Genomic DNA, 20842 nt, shown 5'->3' on the forward strand with positions numbered 1-20842 from the left:
GGGCCCTTTAAAAATGCTTCCCTTTTAAGTGTGTGGGCCCTTTAAAAGCGTGTCCCATGATTTGAAGGAATGCGCGCGTGCGCATACCATAGCGCGAGCCGGCGCGGGCCCAGCATACCCCCGTCTGAGGCGCTGACGCGGCGTCGGGCGACCCCCTTGTTGGCTCTGGGTCTCTCTGATGACTCACCCAGCCCCAGGACCTTGCCACATGACGTCAGCGCTGTTCTTGATGGGCGGTGAAACGCCCCGCGCTCTGCTTTCCGGCTCTGTAGCTGGCTGACTAATAGCATAGCAGCCAGCGTGAGAGAGAAGAGGATGCCGCCGAGCTCCGCTCTCCCTGCTGCTGCTCCCGCTTCTACTATGCTCTGGTCCGGTGAGTAGAGTCTAGAGTGAGTGGGTAACGGGTGGTCTGTGTCCCTGGAGAGGAGGGGAAACAAAGTCTCCATGGTAGAGGCCAGAGGGGTCCGGAGGAGGAAGAGGAGGGAAGAGGGGTCTGGAGGAGAAAGAGGAGGCCAGAGGGGTCCGGAGGAGGAAGAGGAGGCCAGAGGGGTCCAGAGGAGGAAGAGGAGGCCAGAGGGGTCCAGAGGAGGAAGAGGAGGCCAGAGGGGTCCAGAGGAGGAAGAGGAGGCCAGAGGAGGAAGAGGAGGCCAGAAGGGTCCAGAGGAGGCCAGAGGGGTCCAGAGGAGGCCAGAGGGGTCCAGAGGAGGAAGAGGAGGCCAGAGGGGTCTGGAGGAGGAAGAGGAGGGAAGAGGAAGAGGAGGCCAGAGGGGTCCAGAGGAGGAAGAGGAGGCCAGAGGGGTCCAGAGGAGGCCAGAGGAGGCCAGAGGGGTCCAGAGGAGGCCAGAGGAGGAAGAGGAGGCCAGAAGGGTCCAGAGGAGGAAGAGGAGGCCAGAGGAGGAAGAGGAGGCCAGAGGGGTCCAGAGGAGGGAAGAGGAAGAGGAGGCCAGAGGGGTCCAGAGGAGGGAAGAGGAGGCCAGAGGGGTCTGGAGCAGGAAGAGGAGGGAAGAGGGGTCCAGAGGAGGAAGAGGAGGCCAGAGGGGTCAGGAGGAGGGAAGAGGGGTCCGGAGGAGGCCAGAGGGGTCCGGAGGAGGCCAGAGGGGTCAGGAGGAGGGAAGAGGGGTCCGGAGGAGGCCAGAGGGGTCCGGAGGAGGCCAGAGGGGTCCGGAGGAGGCCAGAGGGGTCCAGAGGAGGAAGAGGAGGCCAGAGGGGTCCAGAGGAGGAAGAGGAGGCCAGAGGGGTCTGGAGGAGGGAAGAGGAAGAGGAGGCCAGAGGGGTCCAGAGGAGGAAGAGGAGGCCAGAGGGGTCTGGAGCAGGAAGAGGAGGGAAGAGGGGTCCGAAGGAGGAAGAGGAGGCCAGAGGGGTCCAGAGGCGGGAAGAGGGGTCTGGAGAAGTAAGAGGAGGCCAGAGAGGTCCGGAGGAGGAAGAGACGGGAAGAGGGGTCCAGAAGAGGAAGAGGCCTGTGCTGTATATCATGTGGGGCTGTGCTGTATACCATGGTGCTGTATACCATGTGCTGCATACCATGTGATGCTGTGCTTTATATCAAGTGGGCCTGTGCTTTATACCATGTGGGGCTGTGCTGTATACCAATGGGGGGCTGTGCTGTAAACCATGTGATGATGTGATATATACCATGTGGGCCTGTGCTTTATACCATGTGGGGCTGTGCTTTATACCATGTGGGGCTGTGCTGTATACCAATGGGGGGCTGTGCTGTATACCAATGGGGGGCTGTGCTGTATACCAATGGGGGGCTGTGCTGTATACCAATGGGGGGCTGTGCTGTGTACCATGTGGGCCTGTGCTTAATACCATGGCACTGTGCTGTATACCAATGAGGGGCTGTGCTGTATACCAATGGGGGGCTGTGCTATATACCATGTGAGGCTGTGCTATATACCATGTGGAGCTGTGTTATATACCATAGGGGGTACATTATACATTATATTCTATGGGGGAGGCTGTGTTATATAATATGGGGGGCTACATTATATTCTATGGGGAGGTGGGCTGTATTATATTCTATTCGGGGCTACATTATATTCTATGGGGGGGCTGTATTATCTTTACTATATTCTATGGTGGTGATCGCATCATTCTATGAAGGGGCTACATTATACTATATGAGGAGGCTACATTGTATTCTACGGGGGGCTGCATGATATTTTATGGGGGGCTAGATTATATTGTAGGGGGGCTTTATTATACTTCATGAGGAGGCTACATGATATTCTATTGGGGCTGCATTATACTATATGAGGAGGGCTACATTGTTTTCTATGGAGGGGCTACATTACACTATATAAGGGGCTGCCATATATTCTATGGAGGGGCTGCATTATACTCTATGCGGGGTTACATTGTATTCTGTGGGGTGGCTACATTATGCTCTAAGGGGTGGCTGCATTATACTATAAGAGAGGGGCTGCATTTTATTCTATGGGGGTTACATTATATTGTATGGCAGGGCTGCATTATACTCTGTGGGGTGGCTGCATTATGTTTTATGGGGTGGCTGCATTAGGTTATATGTGGGCTGCATTATGTTATATGTGGGCTGCATTATACTGTATCGAGGACTATGGGGAATACATTATACTATATGAAGAACTATGGGGTGCATTATACTATGGGAAGTGAATTGTACTACATGGATGACTGGCGGTCTATTATACTATATGGAGCACTATGAGGAGTGTATTAAACTATATGGAGGACTGAGCAGTGTATTTTAATATATGAAGGACTGAGGAGTGTATTATACCAGGGTTTCCCAACTCCAGTCCTCAAGGCACACCAACAGATCATGTTTTCAGGATTTCCTTTGTATTGCACAGGTGAAGCAATTATCACCTGAGCAATACTAAGGAAATCCTGAAAACATGATCTGTTGGTGTGCCTTGAGGACTGGAGTTGGGAAACCCTGTATTATACTATATGGAGGACTATGGGGGACATTATATTATATGGAAACTGTAGATGTGCTGCTGATAACATGATACTGTATGGGGACAGATTAATCCATTAGTGATTGTTCTGTCCCCATCATTCTTTCTCAGACGGTGGAAAGAGGCCGGGAAACAAGTGTTGAACGACTTCAATATTGTCAATCACACTGATTCGGCGTCCTGAACTCAGTGCATGTAACTACAACCAAAATGCTTCTGTGTGATGTGCAATATGTTAGCATTTGGGGCCCCATTTTAAAATTGGCCTAGGGCCCCACTTTGCCTAAATCTGGAGGTTTTAGGAAGTTTCGTCCCCAGCAGTTCGCCCCCAGCAATTTGCCCCCAGCAGTTCGCCCCAGGAACATTTCGCCCCCGCACATTTCGCCCCAAGCAGTTCGCCCCAAGCAGTTTGCCCCTGGGTGTTTCACCTCCCAGCAGTTCGCCCCCGGATGTTTCGCCCCTGGATTTTTCGCCCCAGCAGTTCGCCCCCGGATATTTCGCAATATAGGCAAAACATGGCAAAACAGGGTACACACATCCGGGGGTGAACTGCTGGGGCAAAAAATCCGGGGGTGAACTGCCCGGGGTTAAAAATCTGGGGGCGAAATATCCGGGGGTGAAACACCCGGGGGCGACCTGCTGGGGGTGAAACATCCGGGGGCCAACTGCTGGGGGCGAAACATCAAAATCCCAAATCTGGCCCTGGTCATACACATGACATGATGCAGCCTCACAGATCACAATCTCTGCCAGTGCCTCCTAGATAAGATACACACGCACCACACTCTTATATGCCCTAATATGTCATATGAGGCCAGTATACCGACCGTACAGACCGCACTATCATCCTCCTGTATGCCGTACATAGGCAGAGAGTGCGGTCTGTACAGAGGCAACACTCTGTATGTCTTATAGGGGCATAATAGGAGGCCGACACTCAGTATGTCTTATAGGGGGCCTAATAGGAGGCCAACAGTCTGTAAGTCTTATAGGGGGCCTAATAGGAGGCCGACACTCAGTATGTCTTATAGGGGGACTAATAGGAGGCCAACAGTCTGTAAGTCTTATAGGGGGCCTAATAGGAGGCCAACACTCAGTATGTCTTATAGGGAGACTAATAGGAGGCCAACAGTCTGTAAGTCTTATAGGGGGCCTAACAGGAGGCCAACACTCAGTATGTCTTATAGGGGGCCTAACAGGAGGCCGACACTCAGTATGTCTTATAGGGGGCCTAATAGGAGGCCGATAGTCTGTATGTCTTATAGGGGGCCTAATAGGGGGCCAACACTCAGTATGTCTTATAGGGGGCCTAACAGGAGGCCGACACTCAGTATGTCTTATAGGGGGCCTAATAGGAGGCCGATAGTCTGTATGTCTTATAGGGGGCCTAATAGGAGGCCGACACTCAGTATGTCTTATAGGGGGCCTAACAGGAGGCCGACACTCAGTATGTCTTATAGGGGCCTAACAGGAGGCCGACACTCAGTATGTCTTATAGGGGGCCTAATAGGAGGCCGACACTCAGTATGTCTTATAGGGGGCCTAACAGGAGGCCAACACTCAGTATGTCTTATAGGGGGCCTAACAGGAGGCCGATAGTCTGTATGTCTTATAGGGGGCCTAATAGGAGACTAACAGTCTGTATGTCTCATAGGAGGCTTAATAGGAGGCTGACAGTCTGTATGTCTTATAGGGGGCCTAATAGGAGGCCGACACTCAGTATGTCTTATAGGGGGCCTAACAGGAGGCCGACACTCAGTATGTCTTATAGGGGGACTAATAGGAGGCCGATAGTCTGTATGTCTTATAGGGGGCCTAATAGGAGGCCGACACTCAGTATGTCTTATAGGGGGCCTAACAGGAGGCCGACACTCAGTATGTCTTATAGGGGCCTAACAGGAGGCCGACACTCAGTATGTCTTATAGGGGGCCTAATAGGAGGCCGACACTCAGTATGTCTTATAGGGGGCCTAACAGGAGGCCAACACTCAGTATGTCTTATAGGGGGCCTAACAGGAGGCCGATAGTCTGTATGTCTTATAGGGGGCCTAATAGGAGACTAACAGTCTGTATGTCTCATAGGAGGCTTAATAGGAGGCTGACAGTCTGTATGTCTTATAGGGGGCCTAATAGGAGGCCGACACTCAGTATGTCTTATAGGGGGCCTAACAGGAGGCCGACACTCAGTATGTCTTATAGGGGCCTAACAGGAGGCCGACACTCAGTATGTCTTATAGGGGGCCTAATAGGAGGCCGACACTCAGTATGTCTTATAGGGGGCCTAACAGGAGGCCAACACTCAGTATGTCTTATAGGGGGCCTAATAGGAGGCCGATAGTCTGTATGTCTTATAGGGGGCCTAATAGGAGACTAACAGTCTGTATGTCTCATAGGAGGCTTAATAGGAGGCTGACAGTCTGTATGTCTTATAGGGGGCCTAATAGGAGGACGACACTCTGTCTTATAGGGGGCGTAATAGGAGGCCGACAGTCTGCATGTCATATACGAGGCCAACATGCCGTACATACCTCAATATCAGCATCCTATATACTGTACATACCACACTCTCAGCCTCTTATAGAAAGTATCTGTTATAGGAGACCGAGAGTGCGGTCTGTATGTGATATAGGATGCCAAGAGTACAGTGTGTACGATACATGGGAGGCTGAGAGCGTTCTCTTTTGCACACTGTACAGCTTGCTAAAAGGCACACGTTTTAGTGGCAGAGGCCAAAAACTAAACACATAAAACTCCTAGGTAAGCCCGGCACCATGGCGCAGTGGGTCCATGAACGAGTGCGACAACTTATAACACTGATAAACCAATGCAAGGTAGTAGCTCCCTGACAAAGCCAACCAGGGTTCCCAAACCAGTGCCACACAGTATCTCCAGAACCGAGCACCTCTTCTAATATGAATCAGTTACCTTGCAAGTATCAATAAACCAGTACCAGCTAGTGCCCAATAATACAAGCAATCAAATCCTCCATATTATTGCCAGTCAATTCTTACACCACTAGTAACCAGTAAAAATAATCAAAAGAATATTCACAATTATATCAAAAATATTAAAATCCATCCAACACCATTAGGAAAAAGCAGATGTGTTTTAGGCACAGCCCTTAGTCATTGTGTTTAGGATTCTTTTTTGCACCACTGTGATTTTTGTGTGCAGTTGGTATCCTTACCTTACCCCTCATGTGAGCGGATCTTCCCTCTTATCCTGGTACTGATAACCAGTACTCCAAACCAGGGACAACCAATCCAAGGCCCAAACCAAAGCCAGACAGTATCTTGATGACAGAGCCAGTCCGTGCTCCTCTGCTAGTGACGATCAATTCCTTCACGTTACCCCAGTCAGCACCTAGAACAGTACCAACCAGTGCCCAATTTAATATTTGCTTGCGGTTTTATTTTCTGAGTGCCGTAATGCTTTCAATTTTCAGGATTTGGGGCTGTGTCAGGGCTTATTTTTTTTGCCTATTTTTTGCGCACTGAGCTGATATTTTTACTGATACCATTTTGGGATAGATACGATGTTTTGATATCCTCTTATTACATTTTATTGCAATTTTGCGGCGGCCAAAGAAACGTAATTCTGGCTTTTCAATTTAATTTTTTGTTACACTGTTTACTGATCGGATTAATTTATTGTATATTTTAATAGATCAGAGTTTTATGAACGCAGCAATACCAAATCTGTACTTTTTAATTGTTTTATTTTTAATGGAGCTAAAAGGAGGGCGATTTAAATTTGTGGGGAGGTTCATATTTTTTTTAATTTATTTATTATTTTAAGTTTTCCTCTATTTAATAGTCCCCATAGGGGACTTTAAGCCGCCATCATCTTATCACTGGTGCTATACAAAAACACGGTCTCCTATGAACGCCAGCTACAGTCTGGTTTTCACAGGAGTATCATAATGACAGGCATGGAGGTCTTCAGCAGACCCCCGGCTGTCAAAGTAACCCATCGGCGTGGGCAAGCAGATGTGTGGGTGGAATGACACGCCCCCCTAGGCGGCTCATATTAAATGCTGCTGTCAGAGATTGATGGAGGCATTTAACAGGTTAATAGCCGTCGGCACCCGAGACTGTTAGGGTATGTGCACACGCTGCGGAATGCTCTGCGGATTTGGCCGCACGGATTTTGTAAAATCCGCAGGTAAATCTGCAGTTCAAAAGACCTGCGGTTTTACCTGCGGATTAGCCTGCGGTTTTGCCCTGTGGTTTTTCATCTCCCCAATGGAGGCGATGGCAAACCGCTGCGGAATCCGCAGAAAGAATTGACATGTCAATTCTTTCTGCGGTTTTGAAACCGCAGCAAATCCGCATGGAAAATTCTGCACCGTCTGCACTGCGGTTTTTTTTTTCCATAGGGTATAAAAGGTACTGTACAGCGCAGCAGAAACTGCTGCGGATCCGCAGCGTGTGCACACACCCTTAAAGGCACATGATAACAGATTAAATCAGCCATCATCTGTCGGGAAAACTACGATCTAGGCGTACAAGCCTGAATCAAAGTCAGGGACACGACATATGACGCAACTGTATGTCAAAGATCTTGAAGGGGTTAAGGGCTTGATTTTCTCATGTGAGTGCCATCTATGGTTTTCATGGATAGGATATTCTATGGGACATGCTTTTCTCAGATGAAGACATGTCCAATTTTGATCTTAGCAAAAACGCTGAGAAAATACTCAAGAAGACACCTGGGGGATTCCAGACATCTTTTTAACTTTTCCATCAACTTCTGTTACAAAGTATTGAGTGCCTGCCATGCAGGAAACACCTGAACAATGGTCGGGTCACTTCTTTTAAATTCTTGGCATTCTTGGAATCCTCAACCTGATAAAATGCGCTCAGAAGCATGAACATATGAAATGCAAGTAGTTTTTACATAGAGCTGGACTTGCTATTTCTTTTGAGCATGTTCCGAGCGCTTTTTCAGACGGTTTTCGGAGCTGACCTCCAAATCCACCTGAGAAAGAACACTGAATGAACAAACCCTTAGACAGATCTTGCACGGTTTTCTGGTCATTGCCTTCTTCTGGATGGATTCAGCTTTTGGACCCCTCTCCTTCCTTTCAAGATTTTTGTGTGATTTCTGTACAATCTTTACTGCATTGTGCAAAACCTTTACAAGATCCAGATTATGGCAAAGTTTAGTCAATATACTCACAAAGATTAAGATCCAAATTCATAAAGCGCTAAAAACAGTGACACAAATTGCACAAACCCAATGCAAGGTTTCACCTCACGGCTTCATCTGGGGCATTAAACAAGTCCCTGTAATCACACATTAAACACATAATGTTTAGAGGCTATGTCACAGGAATACTGTAGGTTAGATTGATCTACCTTCATCAGAAGTATGCAATATAGAAATATACTGCTAATAGGATCTCACTTAGGCTTTATTATAGTATTTAATGTTTCATTTTTTCTGTGCTGCAAAAAAAAAAGAAGTGGAACGACATTAACCAGCACGATGTAGACCAAAAGGGCAACTTTTTAGCCTATAATGAGTCAATGGGACCCTATTGAAATGTTTAATGTATAGAACAGAGCAGGGCACGTCACTGGAGGCAGGCAGGGCTACATCTCGGTGAGTGACAGCAGTCTGCACACATGCTTAAACTTCACTGTCCTCTCTGCTTAGATGCTGCTTTGAAGAGCCGTCCGTTCAGCTGACAAGCCCTGCGATGTGTTCATCATTAGAAAGTATATTACAGGGCTTGTCAGCTGGAGTTATGGCACTTGTGAGCTCGGTCATGTGTGATGCCATCTCCAAGCAGAGAGGAGAGTGAAATCTGATATGAGCATGCGCGCTCAGACTGCTGTCACTCACCGAGACGTAGCCCTGTCCCCCACCAGTGACGTGCCATGCTCTTTTCATCCGATTACAGTCCCCATATCAGAAGTGGCAGAGCCAGAATCAAAACAGAAGGATATATATGACCCACAGAGAGATGAGCTTACAGGAGCAGGGCAAGTAATCAAAGTGTATTAGAGAAGTGTTAGCTTGCATGAATTGGGACAAATGAAAGGTGGTTAAATTAGTAGGGGAATACCTCTTTAAATGTGCCAGGGGTATTCTCACCTCCAAGATCCTATCCCAATATGTAGTAGGTGTAATAATAATAATATTAGCAAATACCTCCAATTAGAAATTTAGTTACGTCTTCAGATTCGTAGTATAGTTCTTCTGATTCGCTATGTCACTTACACCATATGCAGGACATTGTAGTAGCTTAGCTATCTGTGGTTACGACCACTAAGATCTGTCTAATTAACGTCACTATATGAGTGGATGTAACCATGGATGTCTAAGCTACTGCAATGACCTGCATATGGTGTGACATAGCGCATCAGAAGAACTATACTACATTTCTAATTGGAGGGATTTGCTAATATCACACCTACCACATATTTGGATAGTATCTTGGAGATGGAAATACTCATTTAAGTGGGGACTTAAGCATTATTGTTATAGGGGCACTCAGAGTACTGTGCCTGTAAAAGGTGCACATGGGGCATTACTACTTTCTAGGGGCAAAGTATGAACACTGTTTTCTAGGGCACTTGCACAGGGAATTAATATTTTCTAACCGGCAATTTTACCATCTAGAGCAGTGGTCCCCAACCTTTTTTGCACCAGGGACCGGTTTCAAGCAAGACCATTCTTCCATGGCCCGGCAGGGCGGGGATGGAGGTGTGGCAGGGGTGGGGCTTTTGTCATAAGGGGGTGGGGCTATGGACACGGTTGTAGTGTAGCAGTGCATACTTATAATTAAATAACATTTATAATGTGACTCAACTCACCATAGGTTTTGAATGAGTGCTCCATCACCCCCTTCTCCCCATCATTGCCTTCACCCCATCACTCCCTTCTCCCCATCATTGCCTTCACCCCATCACTCCCTTCTCCCCATCATTGCCTTCACCCCATCACTCCCCTCACGGTCTTCTCCTCATGTCCCCATCTCCTCCAGGGCCAGGCTACACAAACACAGACCAACACACACACACACACACACACACACACGTACACACACAGACAGACATACACACAGACACCACCTCTCTCCTCTCACCTGTCGCAGCATCGCCCGCGCTTCCTCGCTCCGACACAGCAGCGGCCACGCTCTCCTCTCTGTGTCAGAGACAGAAAGCGCGGGCGGCGGGCAGGAAGCTGGACGCAGTGGACGGGTCCTTGCAGCTCCGCTCCTGCTATTCCCTCTTGCAGGCAGCGGAGCTGCTTGGATCGCTCCCTGGCCGCCGCTAAGAACTGCTGCGCGCCGCCCCAGCCCCCGCTACGCCACTGACCGCCCCTGGCTCCCCTTGTGTCCGCGGACCGGCAAGGGCACTGCAGCGGCCCGGTGCTGGGCTGCAGACCGGCGGTTGGGGACCCCTGATCTAGAGGGCAAAAACAAAAAGGCATTATTGCTATGTAAGGGGCATAGTGGTGGCATTACCATGTGGGGCAGTAAAAGGCACGCTATTTTTGTGCCACACAGCAGGTGCAGTAATAGGGATGCAAAAGCGGCTCAGTATTGGAGTATCAGCAGGATAAGGATTTTGTGCAAGTTGGGGATAGATGGCGATGGGGCTGGAAATGTGAGAAGTCAGATGTGTCTTTGTTGTAATCTCTGCAAACGAGTCCTGGCTGGAGAAGTTGTCGCGACGGTCTGGGCCAGACGGACGAGATGGGAAAAGTTTACAAGCCCAAAAGAAATAACATCACCCGTAAGTCACTATCTGTAACTGTGCTGTGATCTTGTGTGTTCCGCATTACTGGTATCTACTACAATGTGTCACCATATGGCGGTAATATTAGTGTTGGTCTTCGTGTAGATGTATTTTCAGTGCGGTCATCTGCTGAGGTTCCCCTATACCTACGGCATAGGTACCGGCACCACCTATCACAACTTAAAAACGTGAATGTATAACACTAGCAAGAGAAGTGCTCACCCACACCTCTGACGGGAGGGAAATATAAGGGTGCTGTTATGTGTTCCGAAAAATCCCGTTACCGGTAAGTAACTAAGTCTTTATCAATCACGCATGACAGCACCACAAGAGAATTACAGAGAAATAAGAATTCCAGGAGGGACCATGGCCTGGAAGACCCTTCTCTCAAAGGTGAGGTTAGAAGAGGAAACCATAGCCTCTATATAAGGTTTATACTGTAGAAAGTGGAAGGAGAAGACCAGGTTGCAGACTTCTTACAAATCTGCTCGATTGTGTCTTTGGCACTCGCACTTTACTTTTTTCACATTGTCAGTGATTACATTGCAATTTTTGCTTATATTTGCAGATTCAATGTATTTATTTACTGTTCACACTATACGCGCTATATATTTTTTGTTTTTTGTCTTATATTACATTGATTTTAAGATTTTTTCAGCACATCTTTGTACTGTGATTGTATATTTTGGATGGTAGCGCCCTTTAATCCTTTTTACTTTGTACATGGATTCTTTTTTTCATTATTAATCTCCTGTAATATAAATAAATCTCATTATTAGCATGGACTTAAGGTCGGTTTTGGTTTTTGCATGTATCCTGTAAAGGGGGTTTTACACATAGCGATATCGCTAGCGATATCGCTATAACGTCACCGATTTTGTGACGTTATAGCGATATCGCTATGTGTGATACTTACCTCCGACCGGCTCCCCCGCTGTCCATCGCTGATCGCACCGAGAATGTCCGGCTCCATTTCTCGTTGGGCTTCCTGCTGGGCTTCCTGCTGGCGCCGACGAGCGACGCGTGGAGGCGGGCGGGAGGACGTCAGGATCGCTGTGTGTGAAAGGTGAGTATCGTGCGCTGCGTCGCTGCTGCATCGCTGTGAGGTCTGCCTGTGTGACAGCTCACTAGCGATCATTTAGCGATGCACCAGCGATCCTGACCGGGTCGGATCACTGGTCGGATCGCTGGTGCACCGCTAAATGTAAAGGGGGCTTTACCAATGAAAACAGAACGCTACTTTAGGTAGGTAGTATGGATAGGGCTTCAAAATTACCCTGTCCTCTAGTTTATGAATAGATGGTGTACCTTTAGAATGGGCCTGGATGTCACTGACTCTTGGGGCAGATGTTAAGGCTACCAGAAGGGCTGTTTTAAAAGAACCTTAATGGACGCTGATTCTATGGGCTCAAACGGTAACTTCATCATGGCTGTTAGGACTAGGTTTAAATCCAATTGCACTAACTTTTCTCTAAAAAATGGGCCTGGATCCAGATGAAGGTCTAATAAACCTTGACAATAAATAATTTGCAGCTAAATGCCAGAGCCCCTAGAGCGCACACCTGGACTTTGAAGGTACTGGAGGATACGCCTAGTTCAAGAAACTTTTTTCACGAACTCCAGAATACATCCCACTGGCACCACATATCTTTGATCCTGAAGAGGTTAGAAACGTTCTCCAAGTTCTAGCATATATTCTTGTTGTAGCTCCCTTATTACTTTGAAGTATGGAAGAAAGGAGAAAAAAAATTCTTAATAGCACCTTCTCAAATTCTTGAATGAAGTTTGGCTACTTGTAGATGGTGCACTGGCCCCTGTGAGACGAGATTGGAGGACACAAGGATCAGTAACGGACATTATCCTCAACCAAGAAAACCATGGTCTTCTAGGCCAAAAAGGAGCAATCAAAACAATCCTTTCCCTGTCTTCCCTGATCTTCCTTATTACCACCCTGATTAGGGCTACTGGTGAAAAGGCATATGCCAGGCCGAAATCCCACGGAATCAGGAAGGCATCTACCCCCCCCACCCGGGACCTTCTCTGGGATTCAGGGAACAAAATCTATTCACTTTTCTTATCAGTTTGGTGGCAAATAGGTCTATGTCCTGACGACCCCACATCTATGCTAATTTGTTGAAGATGTACTGATTTAAGGTACTGTCACACTTAGCGATGTACCAGCGATCCCGACCAGCGATATGACACGGTCAGGATCGCTGGTGCATCGCTAAGTGGTCGCTAGTGAGCTGTCACACAGGCAGATCTCACCATCGACATTGCTGGGGACGGGGGTCGTTACTTACCTGTCACACCAGGCGATCCTGCGTCCTCCCGCCCGGCTCCACGCGTCGCTCGTCGTCACAGCAGGAAGCGCCGCAGGAAGCTGACGACGAGAAACAGTCCAGCCTGTTCTCACGCGATCAGCGATAACCAGCGGGGGAGCGGTTGTAGGCAAGTATCAGACAGCGATATCGCTAGCAATATCGCTATAACGTCACAAGTTATAGCGATATTGCTAGCGATATCGCTTAGTGTGACAGTACCTTTAGCTTCTTGCCTTAGTTGATTGCTGCTCAAGAGGTCTGCACTGATGTTCTCTTTTCATTTTATGTCAAGATCCATCAAAGAAAGGAGATGACTCTCCACTATCAGAATAAGCGATCTGTTACCTCAATGAAGGGTCTGGATCGGGTCCCCTCTGGTGATTTACGTATGCCACTGACACCCGATTGTCGGAGAGGATTCTGACATTATGACCCTGTATGGATAAGAGCATCGTTACTGCCAACTGTACTACAAATAATTCCTTTGAGTTTGATGAAAGTGCTACATATGTCCCTGCCCAGATCCCCTGGACCATTTTATCCTTTAGATGAGCTGCCCACCCTTTGGGACTTGCATCCATGATGACCACCTGCTTATCTTTATTTACCCGGGGAATCCCCCCAGGACAGCTTAGATACATTCAGCCAGGGGCTGGCTGGCAAATTTTAGCCTGGGGGGCAAACACAAAGCACTGGCCCAGGAGTGGTGGCCCTTCTTTTTATTAAAGAGTCTCACTTACAACTCAGCGTGAGTAGTGCGCATCCGAGGTGCAACTGATAAGAAACCTTTTCATACATACTAAACTTATTAAATTGTCTTAGTAGAGCTGAGCAAAGTTTTCAAAATTTGGTTCCGATTATTATGATCAGCGGCAAATATTGTATTGGCAATATGCGCCAAACACAGCCGAACGTCATTGGAGTCAATGGGAGTGGAAATGACTGAATATGTTGGTACCATTATGACCCGAATATGGCAAACTCAGATTCGGGGAACGATTCTGAACATATTTGCTCAACTCTACTACTTAGAAGTCATACCGTAAAGTGTTACACACAACAAATGCTACCTGAGATGCCAGCCTTAACCTGTTTATGTCTATAATCACATGCCTCCTTGCAGTAACACTTGAGTGTGCAGTCACACATAATGTAAGATTGATATACAGACATGACAAATGCCTACGAAACTTTAGTTTTACTTGTGTACTGAATCCACTAATACACTTAGGCCACAATTTATCAAAGTATTTTTGCTACAATTCTGGCATAATGCACTTTGAAAAGTCACAAAATTTGTGCACATCTCAAAGTTGTTAAAAAAAAAAAAAAATGTTGTGGCTTTTGCCATTTTCACCCAGTCTTAGTCAGATACACCAAAGTAGGAAGAACATGGGCGGCAAGTGGTACGGCGAAGCCCGTCAACCAAATTCTTCAAAAGTTACAACACTTTAGTGGCCTAACTTAATCCAGAAATGCCTCTTAATGAATGTTACACCTGCACTGCCAACATTAGAGGTATGGACCGGTACCTATAATGTCCTTGGTAAATTTCTATCCTTACACCCTCTGGCTATGTGCCCACGTTGCAGAAATGCTGCGGAATTGTCCGCAGCATTTCCGCAACTCCCCGCCGCAGGTAAAACGCATGCGGAATCCGCATGCGTTTTCCCACAAAACACAAGACAAACACATTGGCGCTGGCAGAGGGTAAGTATATCTCTTTTTTTTTTTTATTATTATTATTTTTAACATTCTATGTTTTAGTATTGATGCTTGACAAGTGTGACCAACCTGTTGATGCTTCAAATCGCTTGGAAAAGTGCTAGCATTCTGCAAGCTAAAAACGCTTGTGTTTGGACATTGAATTACTTGCATTAAAAGGTAACTTCAAGTCTCAGAGAGACAGAAGAATCTCTGAGTACAAATTTATGAAAACTGTCGACACATTTAGTGCAGGAATGAACGTGTCGCATGGATTTATGTCTTTTTACATCAATTAAGGATTTTGCTCTTCAGACCTTCTGAGGTCATCACAACACAGAACTAGACCCCATCAGAGGGCAATAAAATTTTCATGGTCCTTATCTATGAACTGCTCCTTTATATTTAACCCTCTCCCATAATGACAATTCTGCTTCACATCACTTGTCTTTTCTATGGCATTATTTCTGTGCTGTCTTGTGTATAAATATATGATTCTTCAGATGTTGTATTAGTCTAGCCTGATGAAGAGACCTGAGTAGTCTCAAAAGCTTGCAATTTGTTACCACTTTTTCAGTTAGCCATTAAAAGGTATCAATCACTGAGGACTCTCAATTCTAAATATTCTTCTATCTACTGGCTAACATGGTACAAAGATATATATCTTTCCTGTATCAGATTAGAAGTTCCCAATCGTTTGATGATAGATTTCTATTTTCCTGGGACCAGGGATCCTGGAGCCATAACGCGTCTAGGTGAGCTCCCCACTCCCAAGGACTGGTGTCTGTTGTGACTACTTTGGAGGCTGTGTATGTCCAGGGCACTCCTCTCGTGGTTGATTCGGATCTGTAACCACCACCTGAGTGATTGGAGCACAGAGTCCGGGAGGGTAAGTGGGTCGCCCTCCCAGGGCTGTGGGTTACTCAGTACCGGGCCCGATGAGCTTCAATGGGAGATGTCACGGCAGCTGGGACCCGGCCCGTGGCCCTGGGCGCCCACTGTAAAAGGGAAAGGTTCAGTGTTCATATGATGAGTGATTCGTGACGCCACCTGTGGTGTTCGGCAATAGAGATGTACTGTAAGCCGACTCTGCAGACAGATCCTCTGGGACAGATGGTGTGGTGCAGCAGTGATGTTATAGCCCTCCACAGGCAGGGCTGTAGTCCCAGGGCAGTGTAGGTGAAGTGACACTTAGATGGTGTAGTGTCAGGCGCAAGGGATGTAGCCGTGCTGGGCAGGTTGGCGCAGGAATAAGTGGAGGACACCAGGGCATGTAGTTCCAAAGCTTTACTCTCAGTCTATTGCAGGTACAGGTGCCCGCATCTGTGTCGTGTCCTCCGGGTCAGGAGCTCAGCCAACCCCCAGGCAAGGTGAAGTACTCCTTTCCAACACTCCGCCAACATATGTGCCTTTTCTGAACGTCTCCTCTTATAGCGCCTTTGAATGAAGTACTCCTAGTACTGAGTTACACTGGAGTTCCTCCTGTCAGATGTTCCTATGAACTCTACTTGTACGGCAGACAGCTGTAGCCTGCTTCGGGGACTCCTTTGCTACTAAGTCCCGGCTCACTAGTATGTTGCTGTTGTGCCCCCAAGTCTTGTGTGGGAATAAAGTGGTCACTACTTCTATTCCTCCGGTGTCTGCTGCAGGACCATTAGTATCCGTACCACCTTGGGGACCAGACCCCGGCCTTTCGCTTAGAACTTGAAAAGGGTTCTCCTCTAACCCTGGTCCTTGTTCTCTTATTCTCCTTACGTTCCGTGCTAATCCTTCTTCCCAATGGAGAATCAAGCTTCCTTTCTCTCTTTCCTGTGCCAGCAGACCCAGATCACTGGCCTGCTGCAGCACTTCCTTCTTCCATCCCTCTCCCAGGGATCTTCTCTTTCTCATACTCTGTCCTTCTACATCCTCACTCACTGACTGAATGAAAGATTGACACTTGAACTCAACTCCTCCCGCTCTTTTATGTGAACTAAACTCCACCCACTTCCCAGCACGTTTCGTGTTCCAAGCAGGGAGCCACCAAGGGGTGCTAGGCAACACTCCAAGCAGGAAGCCGCCGAAGGTGCTTTGCTACACTACTTTGTGGTGTGGGGTGCAGGTGTTAGAGTGTGGTCAGGTGTCTCCACCTTACCTGGATAGTGGGGTGCCACACCTGAGGAGGAGGTGCAGTACCTCTGTGGCGACTGAACCCTCAGGGGAGCCACATAAGCTTTCGCTCTAACTGCCCCTGAAGTCTTAGGTCGTTCTGCAATACACACCATTGTAGTTCCCTCGTATGGAATTGAGTCCATTTCACCGCCGGCATGCAGGAGGTTAGAGACCCCAACAAGGACATTGCTCTTCTTGGTGTCATGTCTGGCTTTTTTATTGTCACAATTAACCGTTTGATTCTTTCCTCTTTCTCCTCTGGAAGACGACACTCCTGCACCACTGAATCCACTGTTAGCCCCAAGAAATTCTGTATCATCGCTGGTTTCAGCTTGGATTTTTTTTTTAGGTTCAGCTGCCATCCCAGCGTCTGTAATGTCTCCTTCACTATCCTGACTTGTTCCTGACAGTGAGAGAAATTTCTTCCCAGTATCAAGAAGTCATCCAGATATGGTATTATTAGAGTAGCTTTTTCTCTGAGATGCGCTGTGACCTCTGAAATCAACTTTGTGAATACTTGAGGGTAGAGTTGAGCGACTTTGGTCGGATTGGGTTTCGTGAAACCCAAATGAAACAAAATTTGTTTCAGATGAAACTGGTCCGACTAGGGCAAAAAAAAGTTGGAGTTTCGCCCGAAACAAGACCCCAATGCAAGTCAATGGGAAATAAAAGTCGGCATTGAGCGGATGACATTCATCCACTCAATGCCGACTTTTATTCCCCATTGACTTGCATTGGGGTTGGGTTTCGGACGAAACTCCGACTTTTTTTGCCCTAGTCGGACCAGTTTCATCTGAAACAAATTTTGTTTCATTTGGGTTTCACGAAACCCAATCCGACCAAAGTCGCTCAACTCTACTTGAGGGGCTATCGCTAATCCAAAGGGCAGAGCCCTGTACTGAAAATGGTGTAACTGTGACTCCATCTGTACTGCCACCCTGAGAAACTTGCGATCCTGCTGCCGGATTGGGACGTGGTAATATGCGTCCTTGAGGTCTAGGACTGCCACATAACACTGAGGAAAGAGGAGCTTTACTGCTGATCTTATTGTTTCCATCTTGAATGACAGAATTATCAGATACCTGTTGAGGCCCTTCAGATTTATGATTGTCCTCCAAAAATTGTCCGGCTTTTTTATAAGGAATAGGGGGGAGTAAAAACCTTCCTTTCTTTCCTCCACCGGAACTTCTTCCAGGACATGTTTGTCTAGGAGTGAGATTACCTCCATTTCCAGGCTTCGTTGTTTTTCTTGTGAGGGCTGTACAGGGGTCTGCATGTATCTTTGCGGCGGCCAGTTGTGGAACCTTAACTACAGACCCGATCTCACGATCTGTTGGATCCAGGTGCTGGATGAAATCCTCTCCCAAGCTGAGAGGAAGAGTGCAAGCCTTCCTCCCACCTGAGAAGGGCAGTCACTGGGAGGATTTCTTGGTCTCTCTGGAGGGCTTACGAAGTAGAAGCCTCTCCCTCCCCTGGATCGCTTGTCAGAGTTGTTTCTGTCTCGATCTCTATACTGCAGTCTTCTGAACTTCCGGCCCTTCTTAAAGGAGTGCTGAAATGACTGAAATGGCTGCTTTGGAAAATTTTTCTTCTTGTTGCCGGCTTTTTCCAAAACCTCATCTAATGCCGGGTCGAACAAGAAATTTCCTTCACATGGCAGAGAGCAGAGTTTCATTTTTGCCTGTGTGTCCCCCGGCCAGCATTTAAGCCATACCGCATGACGTCCCACATTGCCCAATGCTGCCGATTTCGCTGCCAGCTTTGCTGAATCAGCTGAGGCATCAGCTAAAAATACTGCCGCTGCTCTGATGGCCGGTATTGCCTCTAAGTTAGTCTCCCTGGGGACTCTTTGCTCTAGCTGATCTTCCAGGTTATCAACCCATATCTTTAGGGATCTAGTCACACAAGTGGCCGCAATCGACGGCCTTAGTGCTCCTACCAAGGCCTCCCAGGCCGTCTTAAGACAGCCATCTGTCTTTCTATCCAGAGGTTCCTTCAGGGAACCCAAATCCTCAAAGTGTAGCGAGGAGTTTCTGGGGACTTTTGAGATTGCTACATCAAGTTTTGGAGCCTTATCCCAGGATGAAGGTGCTTCTTCATCAAAGGGTTATCTCCTCTTTAGAGAATTGATTATCTGGGTCCTCCTTTCTGGTTTTTCCCATTCTCTTTTAATGAGCCCTTGCAGCTGCTCATTAAGGCCTGTTTCACACATCATTTTTTTTCGTCAGTCAAAATCCACCAAAATGGCTGATAGCGGATCTGTTCCTGTACTGACCACAACGTTTGTCACCGGACCGTTATTTTAACGGATCCGTCAAAGGAAGAATTTTAAAGGAACCGCTGCCTGGGGAAGGAGAAGGAGAAAGAGAGAGAGAGAGAATTTTTCAGCCGCCAGAACAGAGTTTAGGGTTAAATTTCCGGCTGAGTGAAGTCTTTCGGGCATGCGCAGTGAGAAGTGCGGATCCTGCCGCCCGAAAAAACGTTGCATGGTCCGTTCGGGCATGTCGGCGGACGTCAAAATTTTGGCGGATCCGCAAAAAAACGTATCCAACTGATGGCCTTCCGTCAAGATCCGCCGGTAATGCAACTCAATGGGGAAAAAAACGGATCCGCCAAGAAAAATGGCGGATTTGTTTTTTTGGCAAAACGGCGGATTTCGATTGATGGACACAAACGGATGTGTGAAACAGGCCTAATAGGGAAGGCTCTACATCTTTTCTTTTGCAAGCCGCCGAACATGAGTTCCTGGGCTGTCTTTTTTGCTTTCTCATCCACCTACCATCCTACTGGAAACGTATCTTCCTCATCTGAACTACTTTCCGGGTAACGTGATCTATCTGAATCCTCCTCTGATCCTGTGGAGTCCTCTTGAGACATCAACAAGGGGCTGGATCTGTCCCTTGATTTGTTATATGCATCCGTTGTCTGTAATGCCTTCACTAACTTACAGACCTCTGACTGTATCAGGGATCTTAGGTTTTCAGCGAAAGAGGGTGTCTCCTCCACCACTGTCTTATCAATACAGTCCTGACAGTTTTTTTTTTATCCCAGGACGCCCTTAAGTGACTTCTGCACAGGGGACACTCCTTATTCTTAAGGAGGATTGTTTCCTCTTTTTGAGGTTCTCATGTTAGAGTAGGACTGGCAAGTGTAAGGAACTTTGACACAGTTTGCCAGCTTCCGTATTAAGGCCTTAATATCAACCAATACCTTACATATATTGATATGTTTTTTGTGCACTTTTTATATTTCTTTCAGGGTGCAGTTGGGCCCAAATGGTTCTGCAAACTTGTGGCCTCTGTTCACACGGGATGCATTCTAGTTGGCACTGGGCAGCCCCCCTATATGGTGTTACTAAGAGGTTGTGAACCAGAAGCCCTGCATTCCCTGTGTGCCACATGCGGATTATTTCTTCTGCACTGGTGTACCACACGGCCAATCCCTGATTGTAGGCTGGCTGTTTCATTTGGTATTATTGCACCTGTGCAGCAGCCATTTTACTTGGGTCCGCTGCACCCTGTATTAGTGCAGATGCATTTAGGCCTGTCTGGTTTGTATCTGAATTTTTTGGAGGATTTTTTCCTCTTTTTGAGGTTTTCATGTTAGAGTAGGACTAGCAAGTGTAAGCAGGGGCTGGCTGGCAAATTTTAGCCTGGGGGGCAAGCACACAGCAGTGGCCCATGAGTAGCGGCCCATCCTTAAAGGGGTTGTCGGATTTTAAAGGGAACCTTTCAGCAGTTTGGGCCGCTATAAGATGCGGCCACCGCCTTTCAGGGCTTATCCACAGCATTCTATAATGCTGTAAATAAGCCCCCCTCCAACCTGCAAGATAAGAAAAAATAGGTATTAGACCTACCGGTAATGATGTTTCCAGGAGTCCATCCTGACAGCACTATGGAGGACGTCCTCCTCCTCATTACAGGGACAGGAAAGCACACGAGAGGTTAAAAGGCCATGTCCCACC

Source organism: Dendrobates tinctorius, unplaced genomic scaffold (genome assembly GCF_039654945.1).
Source record: "Dendrobates tinctorius isolate UK_male_01 unplaced genomic scaffold, ASM3965494v1 ptg000084l, whole genome shotgun sequence".
Lineage (NCBI taxonomy): Eukaryota > Metazoa > Chordata > Amphibia > Anura > Dendrobatidae > Dendrobates > Dendrobates tinctorius.